We start from the raw sequence: 18,607 nt of genomic DNA on the forward strand, positions 1-18,607 counted from the left end.
AGTTGAAACAGAATATTCAACATAAATTAAAATGGTAAAGAACCTTGTTGGTGACATTGGACATGTCTAACAAAGTATAAAAGTCAACACTAAAGAATTCAATTCTTAAGACTATAAGAAAGGGTACAAGAAATAGGAAAACGAGGAACAAATGAAAGGAATTTACGATTCCGGTTCTACCTATAAGTTTAAAGAGAAGTGACCTAGCAATCAAACTTCCTTGGTATCATATACCGCTTGAGGTTCTTACTTCGGTAATAACTCAAACAATGGAAGCTAGGATACACTAATGACCTACAAGTGGGAAATGAAGCATGGCAATGCTACATTAGTTGTAGGGTCATCTAGTTTGTTTTAAGACCTTTCAAAGGCTGGAACTTAATGGCTATTTTGTTCCATAATCAGCATACCTAAATTTCTGCTTCAAACACAGAAAGACTCACATTCAGAAGAACAAAAACAATGCTTGTTTGTTTGTTTATTTGAATGAAATGGTCAATTACTGGTTGAGTCAATATGCTTGATTAAAACAAACAACTCTTTAAAGAACTTTACTAGGTTCAAATCAAACCCTTGATTTGAGTTCCATTAAATCTTTGGCATTATTGCTTAGACCATATCAACAAGTTAACATTCATAAGCTCTATTTTGATGGACTTTTGAAAGTTGGTTGATTTCTAGATCAACTTAAGACAAACTAGTCTTACTTGTTGAAAGTAACAAAGAATATGAACTATTGTTAGAACGCCTAGACGATAGAGTTCAAAGCTAAAGAAAGGTTTTATGACTTTATTATTTCACATGGATTTGAGTGAATATAGGTTTATTTACTCAAATGTGATATAAGTTGAATCTGTTTGGCTAGTTCAAAGATTCAGAAGTATAAAATCCACTCGGCAAGAAATCATAAAGATCTAGGTTAGATCATGTTGATGATTACTTGAGACCAAATATGATCATCAATGATTGTGTGTTGTAATTTCACAATCTAGCTCCATAAGATATGGCATATCTACGTTGGAATGATCGAAGTCAATTAGTACTTGATTCGATCAATGATGAATCATAAAGACTTTTCCTATAATTTCTAAAACAAAATGCTCAACTACCACCAAACTAAACCAAATTCGTCAAAGCTATTGAAAAGAAATTTCAGGATATCTTTTCAATTATATATATCTAAAGAGTTGCTAAACTCAGTGGGAGCTTAGTGTTTGTTATTCAACAAACTAAGGCCCAAGTCTAGATATATGTTTCATTGTGATTTATTCAAATGAGACACAAGGGTATTGTTTCTACCACGAATTTTTGAGAACATAATGTTTGTTTGCTCGAAATAATGTCCTTTTGGAGATTCGTTTCCAAAATGACAAGTGGGAGAAAATAGACCTCGAAAGTTTTCGAGGCGAACAACAAACATAAACGGACATCCCGGAGGCTTTTCGAAGTGCTTCAGAAAATCCGAACTTATTCTTTAAGGGCTTTAGAAGTGGCTTTAAAGAATAGACATCTCTTAGAAGACTTTACAAGTGCTTCAAGGAGAACAGAATATTCAAAGGACTTTCAAGTGGCTATTGATATTCTATTGTTTGATGTTCTATACCCAAGTAGGCATAGAATTCAAGTCACTGAAACTATGAGATTCTTCTATTAGATAGTAAAGAAACATAGAGATCAGGTCAATGAAACTATGAGATTCTTCTATTAAATAATGAAGAAACCTACAACTTGCAGTCAAACTATTATCATGTAGATTAATGAGTTTGTGACTTGTAAGAAAGCTATGACGAAACCTAGATTCCCTAAAATGGTTAGAGGCCATATATAGACTCAAATGTTTTAAATGGTTAGAGGCCATAAAACATACTCAATGTTTTGATGACAAAATTGAAATTTTGTTGGTTTGCAAGAATGGGTTCACACCTATTGGTTGCAAGTTTGTTTTAAGGATAAAAACCATCAAACATGGAATTGTGTTCACACACAAAGCTAGATTAGTTGCTAAAGGTTACAAGCAAATTCATGGTGTAAATTGTGTTGAAACCTCATGCATAATCGTAATGCTCAAATCTATAATTCAAGCAATGATTGCATATTGGTACATATAGCAATTGGATGACAAAACGTATTCCTCAATCAAATGTTGGAATAAACTATGTACATGGTATGTCATAGGATTTGTGGATCCAAATAAATGCTTGAAAGAGAAAGCTAGCTTATAAAATCTAAAGTACAGATTTAAGCAAGCAATTAGGGAATTAGAAATGTATTTTAGTGAAGCTAATAAGTATTTTAGTTTCATAAAATATACATGATTCTTATAGATATATAAGAAGTTTAGTGGGAGTACTTAAAACTTAATTGGTCCTATGTGTATTACACACATATCTCTCTATTGTGAAATAACATTCAAATGCTAATGACTTAGATTTGAAATTATTCATCAATGATGGACCATGGCGAAACTTAGTACATACTGGGTATTAAGATCTATTTACAAAGTTCTTATGATATTGTTTTGGATTAAGTAACGACATTTACTAAATCAAACACGAAAGTCTCCATTGGAGATATTCGACCCATGTGAATAAATCTAAGTAAAGGATGTTTGAACTATGTATAAGCATTTACTAAGTTAAACATCAAAGAGTCTAAATGAGATTCTTAAACCTATATTATATGTCAAAGAATTTAGCTGGATTCAGTATCTGCTGAAATTGAATGAGCTAAAATTACATGAATAGAATTCAATTGGGAATTATTCTGAAAAAGAATTTATCATGTATGATATAATATGAGGATCGCCAAAAACGTATCGTATGACTTTAGGCATGACGAACATATACCAATCTCTATTGATCTAAGTGAAGATCAACTAGATTGAGACCAAGAATACTTATGGTACTTGAAAAGGTACATAGGAATAGTTCTTGATTCAAGGAAATAAAGATACGCTAAATATTGATGCTACACGCATAAACACTGGCAAAGGATCAAGCAAGACCCTTTGGAGTTAACCATTGATAAGGACGAGCTATAGAGCATCGTGTTTTGAAATGGCAACATGGATTGGAGACCATGAGTTGTTGCGTGGGAAATTAAAATATTAATTTCTATGTTCTAAGATATAGTTGGAGAGTCTTCCACATATCTATGAACTGCTTGGATAGGTAAATCCAAACAAAGCATCACTAGCAACCTATGCAGTTGAAGTAAAAGTAATTATTGCCTAAGAAGCAATAAAACAGGGTTGTTTAAAGTTCTTCACTGAACTTGGGTAGATCACCTATCTGCTGGCTTGATGGTTCCTCATTGAAAAATGCGTAGAACCACTCTTGAAGCAAGAAAAACGTCTGCTAACTTGATGGTTCTTCATTGAAAAATGAGTAAAACCACCATCGAAGTAAGAAAGACTAGATCACATAATAAACAAACTCGAAAAGATCTTATCATCATATCTCGAAGAACATTCGATGAAAAGGATATTAAGATTGGCAAAGCATGATAACTAAACCTATGCAACAAGTGAGAAGCAACACTCACGTTGTAGCACTGGAAATCAAGCATAGCTTTGAATTCCATGAATTGTTTTAGAAGATGGGTTTGAGGCCCATGGTTATAAAACATTGGGGTTGAACATTTATCATATATGAAATGTATTTTCATATTCCATTTAATCTTGGTTTAGTATTAAATGATGAGTCCCTTCAAATTTGACGATATATTCAAGATAGACTGTCAGGACCAGTCCTGTGACTAAGAAATGTCTATCAAGTGAACTTGAAAGTCAAAGGTTGAAAATGGTCCCTATTCGGAGTTTTCTATAAAATTGGACGCATAGAAAACGTTAGACGATTAGAATGCAAGATGACTAGTAGTTCTGTTTCTTGAACTATGTGGACATGGCAATGTCATAATCATTTGCATAGATACTTACTTTGGGAAGACTAGTATCGGACAAGACCTATGAAACTTTACTGTAAGAGATGAAAGTCTGTCATAAGTAAATTTCATTAAATTATTAGACACTAAATCCTCAATACCTGAGTGATTTGAGATTACTTGTTTGAGAACTGGTTGCTTTGACGTTGACCAACCGTCGCACCGTAAAAGGAGGCTATAAAGGCAACGCTCAGGTAATCACCTATCAAACGAAGTCTAATCTCAAGATCGCAAGATTGGGATTGTCCTCCCATAAATCGGGATGAGATGCTTAAAAGTTGTACAAGGCCACTCGGAGAGCTAGAAACTGTGAAATGCATGGCCGTGCTCGGATGAATCATAGGCTATGATTATCTGTTTATTTGATCAGTTGAACTCTGAAACCGAGGAACACCTCTGGACATAATAAGGATGACAACTCTTACCTTATGTTCAAGAGCAAGCATCGAGCGACAAAGGAATTAGGAAATGCACACTTGTCCCTAAGGACAAGTGGGAGACTGAAGGAAATAATGCCCTTGGTCCAAGTATGCATTCTATGTTAAGTCTAATAAATGCGGTTCAGTATTAATTAACAAGTTAATAATTCAGTGAGATCAAGTGAGCTGAATGCCTAGCTAGAGGCCGCTTCAGTTCAAGTGGAATTAATGATATTAATCCACAGCTTACTCTTGACTGAACCCGTAGGGTCACACAAATAGTACGTAAACGGATCAAGTATTTAATGGCATTAAATACTCCATCTATGAATATTCGGAACCGACGGATCTTGGTTTCAGTGGGAGCTAAGATCGTCACAGGCAAGAAATGAATACTCCGGAAACGATGATATTGCCGGAAACGGAAATATGGATCGTATCGGAAATATGAATATTATCCAAGTCGTAGATGTTGCCGGAAACGGAAACATGGTACGTATCGGAAAATATTATTGGAAATGGAAATATTACCAGAATCGGAAATATTGCCGGAAACGGAAATATTGTCAGAATCGGAAATATTGCCGGAATCGGAAAATAATTCCGGAAACGGAAATATTAAATATTTGTTCGAAACGGAAATTAATTCCGGAATCGGAAATATTAAATATTGTTCGTATCGGAAATAGATTCCGGAAATGGAAATTTAATCGGAAGCGTATCGTACGAATTAGCATCGGACGAGGCCTGCCGGACGAAGGCCCAGCACGAAGCCAGGCCGTCGCCCAGCAAGCACGCACGCCACAAGCCCAGCGCGCGCCAAGGCAACGGATGCGTGGGCCTTGCTGCGTGGGCTGCAGCTCGCACGCATGGGCAGTCCTTGTGGCTGCCGTGTGTGTGTGAGTTTGAGCTCATGCGAGATTCCTGAATCTGCAAGAGTCAGTGTATGATTAAATGTCTATTCCTATTGGATAAATTGATTAAGTAGAATTCATGTAGAATTCTAATTCCAATTAATTCGCATCCTACTAGGATTACGATTCCTTTTCCATAACTCTATAAATAAAGGCCTAGGGGTCATAATTTATACACAAGTTTCAAAGTATTCAAAAGTGAGTTTTTGAGAGAAAATTCAAACACCCATCTTGCCCCAAAAGTGCCGAATTTTCTGAGTACCTTAAGGGCGATTCTAGTTGGTCAATCTTAAGGCGGATCCGGACGTGCTGTGGACTTTCTACGGAGGGACGACACTTGGAGTCCTAAAAGACTTGTTCTTGTTCGGTTCGGCGCAGCTAGGGAGGGCACGCAACAAAGAGTATGCATCTAATTATGCTATATGATTATGTGTAAATAATATGTTTCCTGGGTTAATGGTTGTTTCCGCATGATCTATGTAAATGTCATATGTATCATAACCTAACACCAACGTGCCAAGGCAAGGCCGTAGGCTAAAGCCCAGACCTCGCCCAAGCAAGCCACGCCGCAGCGCCCATGGCCTGCTTTGTTGTTGGCCAAGTGATGCACCACAGCAAGCAACGCAGCAGCCCTTGTTGTGCTTACTGTTGTGCGCTGGGCAGGGGGTTAGGCGCGGCGGCACGCGAGCTCCGTTGCTCGTTGTGTTGCTGCCTTGCCTCTTGCCTTGCGCTACGACGCATCGTCGCCTTGCTCGATCACCCGCACAGCACGCACCACACAAGCCCGTGCCCCCACGCGCAATTTGTGCTTGCTTGCTGCTTCGTATCGCATGGGCGACTAGCTCCCTTGCTCGTCGTCGCATGCCCGCACTATGCAACACCCCTTAAGGGTAACACTTAGCTTCCATTGTTTCGTGCGTGCATGATTTGTGACCGATTTATAAAATTAATAACTTTTATATTTAAATTTAATGACAAATTAATAATCATATTAATTTTCACTAAATTTAGCCGAAAATCGAAAATTTATTATTCAAATTAATTTCCGATTACATATATTCTTAGGGATTAAAATATAGGTCATAAAATTTTAAATTTTTTCAATTTTAACAAATTTTATGGTGGTTTTTAATCATAGGATCCTAATTAAATTATCAATTAATTATGAAATTCAAAACAAATTCTAAATTATTTAAAATTCAACGAATTAATTATAATTACAAATTAGGTTGTATAATTAACAAGATTAGACCTTAAATTTTTTAAACATATACAGTAGGTCAATCATAGATTCAAGATTTACATAAAGGATTCGCAAATATTTAATTTAACATCATAAAAATTACAAATTTTGCATTCGAAAAACTAAAACCTCCGAAAAGTCATAGTTAGGCTTCGAATTTGGGAATTCTGGGTTCGGCATCAAATCGATGATTTTTGTCAAAATTTTAAAACGTTGTTTACACTACAAGAAATGGTACTATTAACGACGGGAAATCCCGTCGCGAAAGGCCAATAATCGTTGATTAACGACGGGATTTCCTGTCGCGAACCCGTCATAAAAGGGGGCCGTCGTTAATAGAAATCCCGTCGTAAATTTGTCGTAAACCCGTCGTAAAAGACATTTGCGACGATTATTCCCGTCGTTGTTTGGTTGTTAGCCCCGTCGCAAAATGCTTTTGCGACGGGATTTTTGACCCGTCGTAATTAGGTTGTCGTTAAAGATACAAATTCTTGTAGTGTTACATGCGAAATTGACTATAAAAATATAAGATTTCGACCATTATTGACAAAACTGCCGAAAAATCCTGCGAACATATAATCAAATAATCGCACAAATTTGCAATCAATTACATCCACGAAATTAATCACCCCTCTAATTCTTTGCAATTTTATAAAATTTAATCCATGTTAACTATGATTGATTATAGAATTAATTAGAGGCTCGTGAGACCACTGTTAGGTTTCATGCGGAAAAACCATAAAGCCAGAATCCAAATTAATTGTCACATAGTCAATTAGCATAATTTAGGTGACATAAAATGTGAAGCGTGCCTTCCATATACAGCTGCTCCGGAACCGAACAAGAACAAGTCTTTAGAGCCCCAAATGTTGCCCCTTCGTAGAAATTCCACAGCACGTTCGGATCCGCCTTAGATTCAACAAACTAGGATTTTACTTAAGGTTATCCTAGTTGGTTAAACCTAAGGCGGATACGAACGTGATGTGGACTTTCTACGGAGGGGCAACGTTTGGGGCTCTAAAGACTTGTTCTTGTTCGGTTCTGGAGCAGCTAGGGAAGGCATGCATCACATTGTATGTAATCTAAATTATGTTAATTGACTATGTGGCAATTAATTTGGATTCTGGGTTTATGGTTTTTCCGCATGAATTTTATTATTGTATTATTCATAACCTAACAATAGTTTGATTCTTATTGATTTTGTGCTATAAAAAAAATAAAAATAAAAGTAACGTAGACTAGGGGTGGAAATCACACCTTAATGTAAATTTTTTTGCGAGAAAGGACCTTTTATAATTTATTTTTTGTGAAATCACACCTTAATGTAATTTTTTTTTTTTGCGAAAGCTAACCAAAAGTAAATTTCCGGCATTGACTGAGCTTTTTCGGCCATTGACTTGCACGTGAGAAGCACGTGTGACTTTATTTTGCTAATCACACCCAATTTTCCTCCAAAATTCTAAGCTTTAAAACCTAAAGTTGAAAAAAACCCAAATAAAATCAAGTTTGAAAATTCAAGACTCGGGAAAATCAATGTATTTAGCCAACGTAAGCCACACATGCTGCTCAAGTGCAACTCAATGGCCGGAAAAGCTCAGTCAATGGCCGGAAAAGCTCAGTCAATGACAGAAACTTCCCTTAGGTCCTTTCTCGCAAAAAAAATTACTTTAAGATGTGTTTTCACAAAAAAAAAAAAAAAAAAAAGTTCCTTTCTCGCTAAATTTGAGTTATAAAATGTCCTTTTTGGCAAATTTGCATTATTATTATTATTATTATTATTATGGAAGATTTTGCAATAGCTACAATAAAATGGTAGCCACCATAATATATTAAATCTTAACCATTAAAATAAAATTGACCAATCTAAACCGTTAATTATGCTGACTTTAAAGTATTTTATTATTAATTAAAATTAGTTTTTCAATAAAAATAAATACATTAAAAATACTCCACTTTCCTATGCCTATCATCCACGACGTGAGCAATGAACCAAAATTTCTGGAACTGTTGTATTCAAAATTGATTTTATTGTTGTGAAATTAACGATTTGGGATCTTCATATTTGGGTGGTTTCGTTGAACAAAATTTCTGAAACTTGGTTTCGTACTGGATGTTCTTCAAATTTGGGTAGAATCGTCATCTATTCGATTTCCTTGAATAATCTGAGTTGTTAAATTTTGATTTTGTGTTAGATGGAGAAAAGTGAAAATAGATTTATGAAGCATTCGTTGATAGTTTTTGGTAAAGGATGAGTAGAGTAGCCGGTAATTTCCAGGAGCAAGAAAAGTAATTAACAGAAAAAATATCAAAAAAAAAAAAAAAAAAAGAACGTGGGAGTATAACGGGGAGGTTTTTTTTTTATAATAAAAAAAACACTTTTTTTAAGTCATAAAAAGTCATCAAGATCAATGGCTTAAATGAGTCAACAATAATGAAGGGTAGAGATTTAATGTATTATGGTGGCTACCATTTTAGTGTAGCCATTGAAAAGTCTTCCTATTATTATTATTATTATTATTATTGTTGTTGTTGTTGTTGTTGTTGTTGTTATATTATTACTATTATGTTGTTGTTGTTGTTGTTATTGTTGTTGTAGTAGTAGTATTAATACTATTATTACAGGGTAGAGTTTTATAAGGTTATAACCGTCATTTCACGTAAAAAATGCGGGCAATTTTCGCGTACACGGACGTGCGATACACAAGAAAAATTCTTTTGATGTATTGTATGTACTGTTCCAATTTCCAAAAGTTTTTACATATGCAAATTTTGGTTCATATATTTTCAGTTGTCTTACTCCCTCCGTCCCGGAATACTCGACCCGGTTTGACCGGCACAGAGTTTAAGGGACTTGAATTGACTTATTTAATTTAATAGGTAGTAGTTGATAGTGGGGTATTATTTTAATGTAGTTAGTGGGAAATGTGTGAAGGGGTGGGGTTGGGAGAGAGTAGGGGTTGAATTTTTAATTATTTTTTGTATGGAGTAGGGGGTAGGTGGGTTAATAGGGGTGGAGTGAGAAATAATATAATATTGTTAGAATATTTCCATTTTTAGAAACAGGTCAAGTATTAAGGGACGGCCCGATAAGAAAAACATGTCAAGTATTCCGGGACGGAGGGAGTATCACCTACTTGTATTCACCTGTCTTCTCTCCCTTTGGTTTATATAATTTTTCTGAAACTTTAACCACTCAATAGGGAATACTCATCACACGTTACCATTCCTTAGATATCATACTTCGTATGAGATAAGATGGTACATAATATTCCCTCATCTTGAAATGTAGGGGGAGTGCACTGTGCACAAGTGTTAAGAAACGGGCTGAAAGTTAGGGCTGCGTGACTCGACAAAAAATCCCATTTGAAGTTTTGAACCCAATATCAAGTTATTAAGGGAAACACGAATACGATATGTATGAACTAAACTTGAACAATTCGAATTCAACTCAATGTGACTCATTTATCATATTTGTAACACTACAAAAATTTGTATTTTTAACGATAATTTAATTACGACGGACTAAAAATGCCGTGGCAAAAACCTTTTATCAAACAAAGACGGGAACAACCGTTGCAAATGGTTACGATGGGTTAACAACGAGATTTTCCATTAACGACGACCCCTTTTTATGACGGGTTCGCAACAGGAAATTCCGTCATTAAATCAACGATTATTGGCTTTTAACGACGGAATTTTCCGTCGTTAATGGTGTAATTTTTTTTAGTAGTAATATCAAGTTTTACACAATATCTCATGTTTATAGATACAACTTGAAATCGACTTGAAATCAAAGCGAACCTAATCCACTGACTCAAATTGCCACCCATATTGAAAAGTGACGGTGATTCAGTTTTGAGAAGATGGGTAGGAGTAATGTTTAAGGTGATAGAGAAAGTATAATCCCTCTGTATTTAATTAAAATATACTTTTTAATCGACATGTAATTTTAGGATAATGAGTTGAATTTATTGAAATAAGATGAAAGTGTGATTGTAGGTGAATTAATTAGTTATTGCAGTAAAGATGATGTGAGTAAGTTGGGGGATCACAAAAACGAGATTAATATTAACATAATTGAAAGTAAAGACCATGATATGCCATAAAAGAAAAATATACTCCGTATCTTTTAATTAAACACGGTCGATTATAAAAAAAATGTACTCAGTATCTTTTAATTAAATAAAAATGTACTTCATCCGTCCCGGAATACTCGCAACGGTTTGACTTTTTGCACTATTCACATAATTCACTTTGACCCTATTTTATTTATAGTATATGAAAACAAATGTTAGCATATAATATATTGTTGGTTTCATCTTAATATACATTTTTATATATAATTGAAGATATTGATGGTCAAAGTTGTGCATTGGCAAACGTGTCCAGTCAAACTGTTGCTAGTATTCCGGAACGAAGGGAGTAATAAACTCTATACCATTTTAATATGTTCGGAATAGGTTGTAACTTTACGATCATGATTCATGAGTATAATTCAAGTAGTTCTTTCTTGATGGAGGAGCTGAGCATGGGCATGGAAGTATGGTGTATGGAACACGCAAATGATCAGTCAGCTTTCTAGGCTAAGGAAACAAGTCACTAGTGTGGGAACAATTTGGTGGAACCTAATAAAACAACTATTTTTATTGAGATTTTTTTAAGAATAAAAATAAAGAGTTGTCCCCCTTCCCCTGACTGCACTCAGAAATTACCTAGCATTTGGAGTACTCATGAAGTTCACATGGTTTAACCATATTTGCATGTCACTTAAATAAACACAATTCAACATTATTTATATGGCCCTGTTTGGTTAGGAGATGTTAACTGTTAGTTGATAGCTAGTTTGACTAGCTGTTAGCGGTTAGCTGTTTGCATTAGTTGATTTGACTAGCTGGTTACATTAGCTGTTTGTGTAAAAGTGTTTGGTAAGTTAGCTGATAGCTGTTAGCTGTTTAATATGTAAAATGACCATTAAGAACATTGACATACTTTGTTTCTTATTAATATTAGACAAATAGTTTATCGTGTTAATTTTTTTCTTTTTATATTTTTTTAATAAACATTGACTAAATAAAATAAATTTATTTTAAAAAATATCTATATATTATTCTTAATTTAAATTTTTTAATAATATATATTTTTTAAATAGAGAAAAATTACTAATGATATTTTAAGCATTATTGCAATATACTTCAATTGCTTCAAATTACTAATATAAAATTTATTACAACAAAAAACGAATCTAGTAAATACCGTGAAGTGAAAAAGAAAGTGTGAGTAATGTTTTTAGGAGAAAAATATGTAGGGTACCAAGGTTGATAGTGGTTGTAAACATAGGCAATAGTAGGACAAAATAATCATTTTCATCCACTTTCTCAAACCTCTAATTGCAAAAAGCTCCTATATTGAGCTTTTCCAAAATTAGTCTTTTCACCCCAAAACTCTCTTTCAATCCTCTCCTAACCAAACACTCCCAATTAGATTTTTCTAAAGGTCAAACCTCTAATTCACCTCAAAAAGCTCTTTTTCTCTCAAATCTCTCCTAACCAAACACCGCCATAGATAGACTCAAACTTTAAAAGTTTAGAAATAACATTGAAAATCACTCAAGAAATCGATCTCCCTTTGTCACTTAATCCTTATTACTATTTATGCAACAGTGGTATTACTGAAATACCCTCAATTCCTTTTTTGTTTTTTCTTATCTTTTCTCAACAATAGTACATTTAAGTTTTCCCCTTTCCCTCTTACTCCGTATTACACTTCATAGTAGTTGTTTTACTCTTTCCTCTTATTACAGTTAATAATTTATTTGTTTTTTTTTATCTTTTCCTTAAACACATTGTTATATATCGTATGATTTTATATTAGAGTGTTCTAGACTAAGTTGTATTTGAATTGTAGAATGATCAAGGGACATTCAAGTTTATCCAAGATCGAGTTACTTCGCACCAAGCATTTGCTGATCGAAATGAGACCATAACTCTTTCTAGAGGAACAATGTTATGTAGTGGACCCTTAAGAAAGTTGTTCTGGAAGACAAAAGATGGTGAATGAATGCAGTTCGGGGATGATGTCTAGCTCTATGTGGCTAGGCATCAATGTCAGTTTCTATATGTATAAATTACAGAGTAGTTTGACACTAGCTGATAATGTTGCATCACCCTAACTCGCCAAGTTTAATGTAGTATGTACTGAGGAATTTTGCAAGGCAATGCTTCATGTTTTTGGCCAATACTCTTTGCTTTGCTCCTTTTGTAAAATTTAAAGAATCTTGGTTACCAAGTAGATATAATGTATAATATATGTTACCTAAGTGTTTGTGTTTACCAATTTGTATATTTGTGATTTTTATATTTCATATTCCCTACCCTTTACTATACAAGTTTTACATATTTACTTTCATTAATCGATTTTACATCCCTTAAGGGGACCACATTCGCTAGCGCCTGGTCCAGCAACTGGTAGTGTCAAAGATGCAAATATCTATTACTATATACTAAAACAGACACCAGGAATGACACGTGTCACTTCCTGGTGAAAAATTTTCCCGCCAAAAACTCTTTCCTAAATAGAAATTTATTTTATTCTTTTTTTATTTTCTCTCCTTTTGTATAAATGTTTATATATGGAAAAAAAAATAGGATTATGGAATATGCCATTATTAAAATTTTGGTAAAATTTTAGTCAAACTGTCATATCAATAATAAAAAATATTCTTACTCGATATTTTGGTCAAATTATCATATTAAATATATCAAATATTTTAGTCAGATGATCATATTAAACATATAAAATATATAATACGTAGTAAGTTAAAATATGATAAAATGAGTACATTGGAGATTATTATTTACGCAATAGATTTAAAGGACAAATAATTCAATTAAAAATTTTATTAAAAAGATGGTCAAATAATAATTTTCAAATATCCGTGCGTGCACGGGACCTAATCTAGTTGTGTCAACTATAATAGTGTCAAAGTACTCCGTATGTTTGATCATGACAAAGAGCATGCTTTCGATGCCTCCCCAAAAACTTTTGCAAACAAGATGCTTGAGTTGGTTCAATAAATTTGGCTCAACGCATCACTTTGAATTACATAATAATGCCTTGTTCATTTGGACTTGATTGCAGTTCAGTTCAGTTTCGTTTAGTCTAGTTTGGTTCGGTCCAGTTCAGTTCTGTTCAGCTCCATTCAGTTGCGTTCAATTCAGCTCCATTCAGATTAGTTCAATTTAGCTCCATTAAGTTTCATTCAGTCCAGTTCAAAAGAACGACATTGTACGTGTTTTTTTTTTTTTTTAAAGTTTTTTTTTTATTATTTTTATTGTTACAATATTAAATATTAATTGTAATGTTCATCTTTATTTACTATTAAAATTTATTATTATTATTATTGTTGTTGTTGTTGTTGTTATTGTTATTATTATATTATTATTTATTATTATTATTATATCTATTATTTATTATTTATTATTTATTATTTATTCAGCTCAATTCAGTTCAGTTAAGCTCCATTCATTTCAGCTCAATTCAATTAAGTTTAGTTAAATTTATTTCAGCCAAATAAAATTCGGAAAACCGGGTCTAAGCCAAAAACAACCCATGAGCTCCACTCGGGTTAATGATACAGAAACTTGGACCCTAGAAGAGTTTTAGTCAAAAAGGTATTTGGATTTAAAAAGTTGGTTGTAATTTAAGAGAAATGTCTCACTCTTCTCCAGCAAAAATGACTGTAGTTGAGAGTAAATAGTGTTGTGTAGAACGAATTTGGTGGTATTATTCATGTGAAGAAATCAGAGATTGAAAGGTGGAGAGTGGGAGACAAGTTTCAATTATTTGTGCAGAAGGAAGGTCAAGTCATCTGCTCTAACAAACACATCTTCTAACTGTTCTTTTTATCTTCTTCACCTTAACATCTGTCATCCACTCTTTTACCCCCTTTTTTTTTCGTTTTGATTTTGGAATTGGAATTGGAATTGGAATTGGAACACCCGATCCAAATACTCAACAAAGTGTGGTTATTATACTTTGATTTTTGACACTATATGTAAAATCCAATTTGACTATTACGTGTGATTTATACGGAGTATATAAGTAAATAGGGTAATAGTGTGAGATCTTGTTTGAATCGTTTTGTTATGTACTTTCGAAATATCAACTTTTTAATAATTTTTTCAAGTAGAGATATTAATGTACAAATATTTACTCCCTCCGTCCCTTAATACTCGCACCGTTTTGACTGAACACGCTTGCTAATGCACAACTTTGACCATCAATATCTTTAACTACATATTGTAAAAATTTATAAAAATATAATACTTTGAAAATATATATTAAGATGAAGCCAACATTATATTATATACTAACATTTGTTTTCATATACTAGAAATAAAGTAGGGTCAAAGGGAATTTTATGAATAGTACAAAAAGTCAAAATGGTACGAGTATTAAGGGACAGAGGGAGTACATTAACAAGCCTGAAAAGTTAAACGAGTTGGTTTTGCATTACTTTAGTTGCTCACGGGTCTAAAGGAGTTGAACACATAGTTGTTCGAGTTAGCTATACTTATTAAACTTAATGCGATATTAAACTTGTTATTTACTTACTGGACGAGCTTTGACCGAGCTTATTAACATAGTTGTTTACGAATATCTCATCCCGTTGACATCCCAAACTTAATTTGTCTTTCAAACATCATGACAATTGACAAACCCTTCATCAAAGACTATCGAAGTCAAGACTCTCAAGAGCATTTTGGTAAAATGGTATCATGTGTTCAACAAATAATTAAATACTAAGCATTGGGCCCACTAACTTAAAAAAAACATTGGACTCACTAATTTTGATGGTGGCCATATAAACAGTTTCACTTAAAGTACCGAGTAGCTATTTAAGTGAGGAAGAACGAAACTCTAGCTTTCACCTTTTTAAGGTCATTTTCTGATATTCTCCATCATTTTCTTTAATAATTGAATACTTAGTCGTACAAATCCATATTTAGTAAGGACTAAATAGTATAGAATTTCATCAATTTTATTGTCTCGTACTCCACTCGTCGAAAACGGTGGGAACTCCTCATAATAGAACCAAAAAAAATAATTATCTCGTGCAACCCTAATTTAATTTTACAAAATACGAGTAATTAATTTTCTAATCCGAAGTTGCAATATTCACCTTTGTTTTTGAGATGTCTTGCATTACAAAGAATCGAGATTTATAATAATTGTGTTTAATTATAGACATTAAAAACTTAAATCAGATCTTACAACGGCAACAACGCATTAAACTGGCATATTACTCCAATGTCAAATTCTCCAAAATCTCAACCTCGACATGACACAACATACGAGGCAGTAAGAATTGTGAGGTGACATACCACTTCTTACTAGGTCTATATATATAGGGATTAGGGACACATGGTGGTAAATTGGTCATGCTCAACTTAAACATTTGTTAGAAGTTTTCATACTTTGGACACATTTTTCAAAGCGTAAAAAACTTTCTGAAACGGAGGTAGTATATGTTTGTTACTATTTGTCACCTGCAATTTCTATAATTGTTCTAGCGAGTGTCCTTTCTAGGAATCCAACACAACGTAACAAGTCTAGAGAAACTCAAGCGACCTTAAACACGAGTGTTCATAAAGATTAAGGGATGATGTTACTATTCGTTGCCCGTATTAAATACGGGTCTGGGCCGCGCCCGCTATTAAGAGAGAGTCCACTTAACAAGTCCAAAGGAGGTTCCACCTTAAAACCATATGACAATAAGGGGAGTAGCCCTTTGGCCTTGTTAAGTGATTAACTTCTCTTTTATCAATGTGAGACTCTCACACGTAATTGTTTCATGGGTCAGATATTAACAGCTCGCAATTATTGTCATTGTTTGTTCTAACAAGTGTCACTCACTATAGCACTAAAATAATACAAGTATTTGGTATAGAGTGCGTCAGTGCGGTAGTGTGCAGGGTAGTGTGCACCCCTAAAAAAGTTGAGACATACTGTAGCTATCGATCTACTCTCTTACTTGGTATTTTTGTTACAGTATAACAAACAAGCATTCAACAAGAATAATTGAGCAAACAGCCAAACACACCATTAACCTTCAGTTTTATACAACCTCAAACTTCCCATATTTATCATCTTCCTTCAAATTCATATTTAGTTAAATATTAGATATAAATGATGAATACAAGATGCAAATCATTCAGGTGGCTACAGATATCAGCTCTGTTTTTGGCATCTGTCGTTGTTTTCTCTTCTCTTCCTTCTATTTCAGGTAACAACCCAGATTTCATATGCACTAATTTAGTAAGCTTCTCTTTTACAAACGCTGGGTTACCATTAAGAATTTCCCTGTTTTTCTAGTTTTTAAATTTTGTTTAGAGTAAGATCCTCTTTTACAAAACGCATTTGTAAAGTAAGGTTCTCTTTTACCTATGAATAAGTTCTTGTTTTCCCTCACGAAATACGGGGTTACCATTGAGAATTTCATTTTTATTTCTTTTTCCCTCAAGTGAATTTAATGTTTAGTGTAGTAACTAATTTCTTGTTTATAGTTTTTAAATTTTGTTTGTGATCATCTTGGAGTATGTTTTGTTTGCTCAAGATCCAAGGAGAAAGATTTTGTTGTATTCCGTACTCCCTTTGGTCTATATAGGTGTTTTTTTAAAAAGAATATTTTACTTGTGAAATTCATTCCTATCTTTTTGAAGTTTGAAGAATCATTTTGTGATTTGCATTAATTTTTAATTAACTTTTGTATTATTCTAGCTAGCTAAAACACTGGAGTATTATTTTATACTAGAGGAGTGTTGTTTTATTATGTATGTTTGAATATGATCAAGATTTTTTTTTTTTTTAATAAGGAAATAAAACTAGGCAGACGATTTAATTCACATTTTCAGATATCTAACTCTTCCGGATGACCCCCCTTTCGAGTGAAATAATATGATCACGATTGTAATTAGAATTTTCTTGACCATAATTAAGATAGATTAATGTTAGTAATTGTGAATATAATGATATGCTTACCCTAATTATTTTTAATTATTTTTCCGGGTGAATAGGTATCTCGGAGAGCAAAAGAATGGTTTTGGGATCTCGACCACCAAAGTGCACAAACAAGTGTATGAATTGCAGACCATGCATGGCTGTTCTTGTAATTCCTCCTCGTCGAGTTTCATCACAAGAAGAAAACTATTATTTGGTGTCTTGGAAATGTAGGTGTAAGAATAAGGTTTTTCAGCCGTGATTAGAGGATATAACAACCTATCGTCTTTCAACCAGTAACGTGACAACTAAATCCGGATTATAAGAATATGATTAACTTTAGAAATCAATCATTGTTTCAAAGCAAAGATTGTAAGCTATATTTCTATAGAGAATTTGCATATAAGTGGAAAATAGGAGATTAATATATATAATTGATGATTTTGATGATACTATATTTATGGAGTACTTTTATTTAACTAAATGCTCTGTATATATCAAGAATTCAAGATATCTTGTCTGTTTCTCAACTCTCAAGTCATTAATGCACTGATTTTTTTGTGTCTACTGAATTTACCGCAAAAGGCGATAAAAGGCCAATTAAACTTGTCTAATGATGAATGACTCGTGTTAAGTTTTAGCCCAAAAGAACAGTTCTTATTTTTTTTTATTTTTTTTTTGACATTGGGTGAAGAACAGTTCTTCTTACCTACCTAAAGAAAATGTAAATTACCCCGTATCATACGTTGAGTATTTCCCTCTCCGGTTTCAGTTTGTCTCCTGAGTCTCTTGTATTTCAGTACATAATCAACGTGGTTGGATGTATTATCATGTATACTCGAAATGGTAAAAGCCTTGTTTGACAATTGGAGTTTACCTCTAAAAGTGGTAACTCTCTCTCACACACGCACGCAAGCACGCGCGCACACACACAAACGTATTTTTACCCAACATAAATAACACGCTTGTGATAAGCAAAATAAGTCTATCACAGCCCTCCACGACAATATAACAAAGAAAAATACTGAGTTATATTGTCTCTAAAGATACTTGTGGAAGTTATACATTTGGAGTCCATTCGAAGCAGTGGA

This window comes from Spinacia oleracea, chromosome 2, assembly GCF_020520425.1.
Source record: "Spinacia oleracea cultivar Varoflay chromosome 2, BTI_SOV_V1, whole genome shotgun sequence".
Lineage (NCBI taxonomy): Eukaryota > Viridiplantae > Streptophyta > Magnoliopsida > Caryophyllales > Amaranthaceae > Spinacia > Spinacia oleracea.